The sequence below is a fragment of the Coturnix japonica genome, chromosome 10 (assembly GCF_054131305.1).
Source record: "Coturnix japonica strain WE chromosome 10, WE-NBRP24, whole genome shotgun sequence".
NCBI classification, from domain to species: Eukaryota; Metazoa; Chordata; class Aves; order Galliformes; family Phasianidae; genus Coturnix; species Coturnix japonica.
In genome coordinates, this window is record NC_140672.1 from 29,352,042 (window position 1) to 29,359,593 (window position 7,552).

The following is a 7,552-nucleotide window of genomic DNA, read 5'->3' on the forward strand; positions in this document are numbered from 1 at the left end:
AATGCTATTTTTAGTGAAGAAAATTCATATTTTCAAAAGAAACTCAAATATTTGCAAGGATAAATGGTGATGCTTTAGAGAGAACTTATTATTTCTGGTCTATGTAGTGAAAGTTGTGTGTAAATTTCAAAAATTAGAACAGAAATTGATCTTTAGGGGGAAAGTGTCCTTATTTGAAAGAGGAGTTCCGGTATTCTGTAAACAATGTATCATATTATGCTGCAAATATTCATTTTTTAGAGGAACTGTCTTCTTTTGAGGATGAAACCCAGTATTTTGGGGAGAAAATGATATTTTTAGGGCTGAAAACCATTGTATTTGTTAAGAAAAATGTATTTTTGCAAGGATAAGAAGTGATACTCAAGAATGTACCTTTTTTTTTTTTCTGGGATAAGTACTGCTATTAATGTCAAAGTTCTCTAAATCTTGACAGAAATTGATATTTTGGGTGGAAATGTCCTTATTTTGTAGAGGAATACAGGAATTCATGAAACACTGTATTCTATTATGCTCCAAAGGAACATTCTGTAGAGATAATGTCTACCTTTGGGGATGAAAACCAGTATTTTGTTTAGAAAATGCTATTTTTAGGAATGAAATGCTTTATTTTTGAAAGAAAATGAAATTTTTGCAAGGATAATTAGTGATACTTCAGTGATAACTTTTTATTTCTGGTATGTGTAGTGATATTCGTGTGAAAATTTTTAATGTTTTGACAGAAATTGATATTTCGGGTGGAACTGTCCTTATTTTGTAGAGTAAAACTGGTGTTCTGGAAACAATGTGTCATATTATGCTCCTAAGTATCATTTAGTAGAGAGAATATCTTCTTTTGGGAATTAAAAACCATATGTTGTTTAGAACATACTATTCTCAGGAATGAAAAGCATTTTCTTAGGTAAGAAAAATGTATTTTTGCCAGAATACGGAGTGATACTTAAGAGAGAACTTTTTATTTCTGAAAGAAGTGGTGATATTCATGTGTAAATGGTAAAAATTTTAACAGAAACTGTCATTTTGGGTGGAAATGTCCATAATTTGTAGAGGAAAACGGGTATTCTGGTAGAAATGCATCCTATAATGCTACAGTGCATCATTTTCTAGAGAAAATATCTTCTTTTGGTTATGAAAACAGGTATTAGGTTTAGAAAATGCTATTTTTAGTGAAGAAAATTCATATTTTCAAAAGAAACTCAAATATTTGCCAGGATAAATGGTGATGCTTTAGAGAGAACTTATTATTTCTGGTCTATGTAGTGAAAGTTGTGTGTAAATTTCAAAAATTAGAACAGAAATTGATCTTTAGGGGGGAAGTGTCCTTATTTGAAAGAGGAATTCTGGTATTCTGTAAACAATGTATCATATTATGCTGCAAATATTCATTTTTTAGAGGAACTGTCTTCTTTTGAGGATGGAACCCAGTATTTTGGGGAGAAAATTATATTTTTAGGGCTGAAAAGCATTGTATTTGTTAAGAAAAATGTATTTTTGCAAGGATAAGAAGTGATACTCAAGAATGTAACCTTTAATTTTTCTGGGATAAATACTGCTATTAATGTCAAAGTTCTCTAAATCTTGACAGAAATTGATATTTTGGGTGGAAATGTCCTTATTTTGTAGAGGAATACAGGAATTCATGAAACACTGTATTCTATTATGCTCCAAAGGAACATTCTGTAGAGATAATGTCTACCTTTGGGGATGAAAACCAGTATTTTGTTTAGAAAATGCTATTTTTAGGAATGAAAAGCATTAGTTTGGTAAGAAAATGAAATATTTGAAAGGATAATTAGTGATACTTATGAGATTCCTTTTTATTTCTGGGATAAGCAAGGATATTAGTGTGGAAGTTTTCTACATTATGACACAACTTGATATTTCTGGTGGGAATGTCCTTATTTTGTAGAGGAATACAGGAATTCTTGAATCACTGTATTCTATTAGGCTCCAAAGCATCATTCTGTAGAGATAAAGTCTTTCTTTGTGTATGAATACCAGTATTTTGTTTAGAAATGCTATTTTTAGGAATGAAATGCTTTATTTTTGAAAGAAAATGAAATTTTTGCAAGGATAATTAGTGATACTTCAGTGATAACTTTTTATTTCTGGTATGTGTAGTGATATTCGTGTGAAAATTTTTAATGTTTTGACAGAAATTGATATTTCGGGTGGAACTGTCCTTATTTTGTAGAGTAAAACTGGTGTTCTGGAAACAATGTGTCATATTATGCTCCTAAGTATCATTTAGTAGAGAGAATATCTTCTTTTGGGAATTAAAAACCATATGTTGTTTAGAACATACTATTCTTAGGAATGAAAGATGAAGATGATCAGGGGGCTGGAGCACCTCCCCTATGAGGACAGGCTGAGGGAGTTGGGTTTGTTCAGCCTGGAGAAGAGTAGGTTGCGGGGTGACCTCATTGCAGCCTTTCAGTACCTGAAGGGAACTTACTCCCAGGAGGGGAGTAAACTCTTCGAAAGGGCTGATAAAAGCAGGACTAGGGGAAATGGTTTTAAGTTGAGGGAGGGAAGATTTAGGTTGGATGTTAGGGGAAAGTTCTTTACTAGAAGGGTGGTTAGGTCCTCGAAAAGGCTGCCCAGTGAGGTTGTGGATGCCCCGTCCTTGGAGGTGTTCAAGACCATATTGGACAGGGTCCTGGGCAACCCGATCTAGTAAATGTGTATGTTTGGTGGCCCTGCTTGGCAGGGGGGTTGGAACTACATGATCCTTGAGGTCCCTTCCAACCGGGGTAATTCTGTGATTCTGTGATTCTGTGATTCTGTAATGAAAAGCATTTTCTTAGGTAAGAAAAATGTATTTTTGCCAGAATACGGAGTGATACTTAAGTGAGAACTTTTTATTTCTGGAAGAAGTGGTGATATTCATGTGTAAATGGTAAAAATTTTAACAGAAACTGTCATTTAGGGTGGAAATGTCCATAATTTGTAGAGGAAAACGGGTATTCTGGTAGAAATGCATCCTATAATGCTACAGTGCATCATTTTCTAGAGAAAATATCTTCTTTTGGTTATGAAAACAGGTATTAGGTTTAGAAAATGCTATTTTTAGTGAAGAAAATTCATATTTTCAAAAGAAACTCAAATATTTGCCAGGATAAATGGTGATGCTTTAGAGAGAACTTATTATTTCTGGTCTATGTAGTGAAAGTCGTGTGTAAATTTCAAAAATTAGAACAGAAATTGATCTTTAGGGGGGAAGTGTCCTTATTTGAAAGAGGAATTCCGGTATTCTGTAAACAATGTATCATATTATGCTGCAAATATTCATTTTTTAGAGGAACTGTCTTCTTTTGAGGATGAAACCCAGTATTTTGGGGAGAAAATGATATTTTTAGGGCTGAAAAGCATTGTATTTGTTAAGAAAAATGTATTTTTGCAAGGATAAGAAGTGATACTCAAGAATGTACCTTTTTTTTTTTTCTGGGATAAGTACTGCTATTAATGTCAAAGTTCTCTAAATCTTGACAGAAATTGATATTTTGGGTGGAAATGTCCTTATTTTGTAGAGGAATACAGGAATTCATGAAACGCTGTATTCTATTATGCTCCAAAGGAAAATTCTGTAGAGATAATGTCTACCTTTGGAGATGAAAACCAATATTTTGTTTAGAAATGCTATTTTTAGGAATGAAATGCTTTATTTTTGAAAGAAAATGAAATTTTTGCAAGGATAATTAGTGATACTTCAGTGATAACTTTTTATTTCTGGTATGTGTAGTGATATTCGTGTGAAAATTTTTAATGTTTTGACAGAAATTGATATTTCGGGTGGAACTGTCCTTATTTTGTAGAGTAAAACTGGTGTTCTGGAAACAATGTGTCATATTATGCTCCTAAGTATCATTTAGTAGAGAGAATATCTTCTTTTGGGAATTAAAAACCATATGTTGTTTAGAACATACTATTCTCAGGAATGAAAAGCATTTTCTTAGGTAAGAAAAATGTATTTTTGCCAGAATACGGAGTGATACTTAAGAGAGAACTTTTTATTTCTGAAAGAAGTGGTGATATTCATGTGTAAATGGTAAAAATTTTAACAGAAATTGTCATTTTGGGTGGAAATGTCCATAATTTGTAGAGGAAAACGGGTATTCTGGTAGAAATGCATCCTATAATGCTACAGTGCATCATTTTCTAGAGAAAATATCTTCTTTTGGTTATGAAAACAGGTATTAGGTTTAGAAAATGCTATTTTTAGTGAAGAAAATTCATATTTTCAAAAGAAACTCAAATATTTGCCAGGATAAATGGTGATGCTTTAGAGAGAACTTATTATTTCTGGTCTATGTAGTGAAAGTCGTGTGTAAATTTCAAAAATTAGAACAGAAATTGATCTTTAGGGGGGAAGTGTCCTTATTTGAAAGAGGAATTCCGGTATTCTGTAAACAATGTATCATATTATGCTGCAAATATTCATTTTTTAGAGGAACTGTCTTCTTTTGAGGATGAAACCCAGTATTTTGGGGAGAAAATGATATTTTTAGGGCTGAAAAGCATTGTATTTGTTAAGAAAAATGTATTTTTGCAAGGATAAGAAGTGATACTCAAGAATGTAACCTTTTTTTTTTTCTGGGATAAGTACTGCTCTTAATGTCAAAGTTCTCTAAATCTTGACAGAAATTGATATTTTGGGTGGAAATGTCCTTATTTTGTAGAGGAATACAGGAATTCATGAAACGCTGTATTCTATTATGCTCCAAAGGAAAATTCTGTAGAGATAATGTCTACCTTTGGAGATGAAAACCAATATTTTGTTTAGAAATGCTATTTTTAGGAATGAAATGCTTTATTTTTGAAAGAAAATGAAATTTTTGCAAGGATAATTAGTGATACTTCAGTGATAACTTTTTATTTCTGGTATGTGTAGTGATATTCGTGTGAAAATTTTTAATGTTTTGACAGAAATTGATATTTCGGGTGGAACTGTCCTTATTTTGTAGAGTAAAACTGGTGTTCTGGAAACAATGTGTCATATTATGCTCCTAAGTATCATTTAGTAGAGAGAATATCTTCTTTTGGGAATTAAAAACCATATGTTGTTTAGAACATACTATTCTCAGGAATGAAAAGCATTTTCTTAGGTAAGAAAAATGTATTTTTGCCAGAATACGGAGTGATACTTAAGAGAGAACTTTTTATTTCTGAAAGAAGTGGTGATATTCATGTGTAAATGGTAAAAATTTTAACAGAAATTGTCATTTTGGGTGGAAATGTCCATAATTTGTAGAGGAAAACGGGTATTCTGGTAGAAATGCATCCTATAATGCTACAGTGCATCATTTTCTAGAGAAAATATCTTCTTTTGGTTATGAAAACAGGTATTAGGTTTAGAAAATGCTATTTTTAGTGAAGAAAATTCATATTTTCAAAAGAAACTCAAATATTTGCCAGGATAAATGGTGATGCTTTAGAGAGAACTTATTATTTCTGGTCTATGTAGTGAAAGTCGTGTGTAAATTTCAAAAATTAGAACAGAAATTGATCTTTAGGGGGGAAGTGTCCTTATTTGAAAGAGGAATTCCGGTATTCTGTAAACAATGTATCATATTATGCTGCAAATATTCATTTTTTAGAGGAACTGTCTTCTTTTGAGGATGAAACCCAGTATTTTGGGGAGAAAATGATATTTTTAGGGCTGAAAAGCATTGTATTTGTTAAGAAAAATGTATTTTTGCAAGGATAAGAAGTGATACTCAAGAATGTAACCTTTTTTTTTTTCTGGGATAAGTACTGCTATTAATGTCAAAGTTCTCTAAATCTTGACAGAAATTGATATTTTGGGTGGAAATGTCCTTATTTTGTAGAGGAATAGAGGAATTCATGAAACACTGTATTCTATTATGCTCCAAAGGAACATTCAGTAGAGCTAATGTCTACCTTTGGAAATGAAAACCAGTATTTTGTTTAGAAAATGCTATTTTTAGGAATGAAAAGCATTAGTTTGGTAAGAAAATGAAATATTTGAAAGGATAATTAGTGATACTTACGAGATTCCTTTTTATTTCTGGGATAAGAAAGGATATTAGTGTGAAAGTTTTCTACATTATGACACAACTTGATATTTCTGGTGGGAATGTCCTTATTTTGTAGAGGAATTTGGGAATTCTTGAATCACTGTATTCTATTAGGGTTAGGGTTAGGGTTAGGGTTAGGGTTAGGGTTAGGGTTAGGGGTTAGGGTTAGGGTTAGGGTAGGGTTAGGGTTAGGGTTAGGGTTAGGGTTAGGGTTAGGGTTAGGGTAAGGGTTAGGGTTAGGGTTAGGGTTAGGGTTAGGGTTAGGGTAGGGTTAGGGTTAGGGTTAGGGTTAGGGTTAGGGTTAGGGTTAGGGTTAGGGTTAGGGTTAGGGTTAGGGTTAGGGTTAGGGTTAGGGTTAGGGTTAGGGTTAGGGTTAGGGTTAGGGTAGGGTTAGGGTTAGGGTTAGGGTTAGGGTTAGGGTTAGGGTTAGGGTTAGGGTTAGGGTTAGGGTTAGGGTAGGGTTAGGGTTAGGGTTAGGGTTAGGGTTAGGGTTAGGGTTCGGGTTAGGGTTAGGTTTAGGGTTAGGGTTAGGGTTAGGGTTAGGGTTAGGTTAGGGTTAGGGTTAGGGTTAGGGTTAGGGTTAGGGTTAGGGTTAGGGCTAGGGTAGGGTAGGGTTTAGGGTTAGGGTTAGGGTTAGGGTTAGGGTTTAGGGTTAGGGTTAGGGTTAGGGTTAGGGTTAGGGTTAGGGTTAGGGTTAGGGTTAGGGTTAGGGTTAGGGTTAGGGTTTAGGGTTAGGGTTAGGGTTAGGGTTAGGGTTAGGGTTAGGGTTAGGGTTAGGGTTAGGGTTAGGGTTAGGGTTAGGGTTAGGGTTAGGGGTTAGGGTTAGGGTTAGGGTTAGGGTTAGGGTTAGGGTTAGGGTTAGGGTTAGGGTTAGGGTTAGGGTTAGGGTTAGGGTTAGGGTTAGGGTTAGGGTTAGGGTTAGGGTTAGGGTTAGGGGTTAGGGTTAGGGTTAGGGTTAGGGTTAGGGTTAGGGTTAGGGTTAGGGTTAGGGTTTGGGTTAGGGTTAGGGTTAGGGTTAGGGTTAGGGTTAGGGTTAGGGTTAGGGTTAGGGTTAGGGTTAGGGTTAGGGTTAGGGTTAGGGTTAGGGTTAGGGTTGGGGTTAGGGTTAGGGTTAGGGTTAGGGTTAGGGTTAGGGTAGGGTTAGGGTTAGGGTTAGGGTTAGGGTTAGGGTTAGGGTTAGGGTTAGGGTTAGGGTTAGGGTTAGGGTTTAGGGTTAGGGTTTGGGTGGGTTAGGGTTGGGTTAGGGTTAGGGTTAGGGTTAGGGTTAGGGTTAGGGTTAGGGTTAGGGTTAGGGTTAGGGTTAGGGTTAGGGTTAGGGTTAGGGTTAGGGTTAGGGTTAGGGTTAGGGTTAGGGTTAGGGTTAGGGTTAGGGTTAGGGTTAGGGTTAGGGTTAGGGTTAGGGTTAGGGTTAGGGTTAGGGTTAGGGTTAGGGTTAGGGGTTAGGGTTAGGGTTAGGGTAGGGTTAGGGTTAGGGTTAGGGTTAGGGTTAGGGTTAGGGTTAGGGTTAGGGTTAGGGT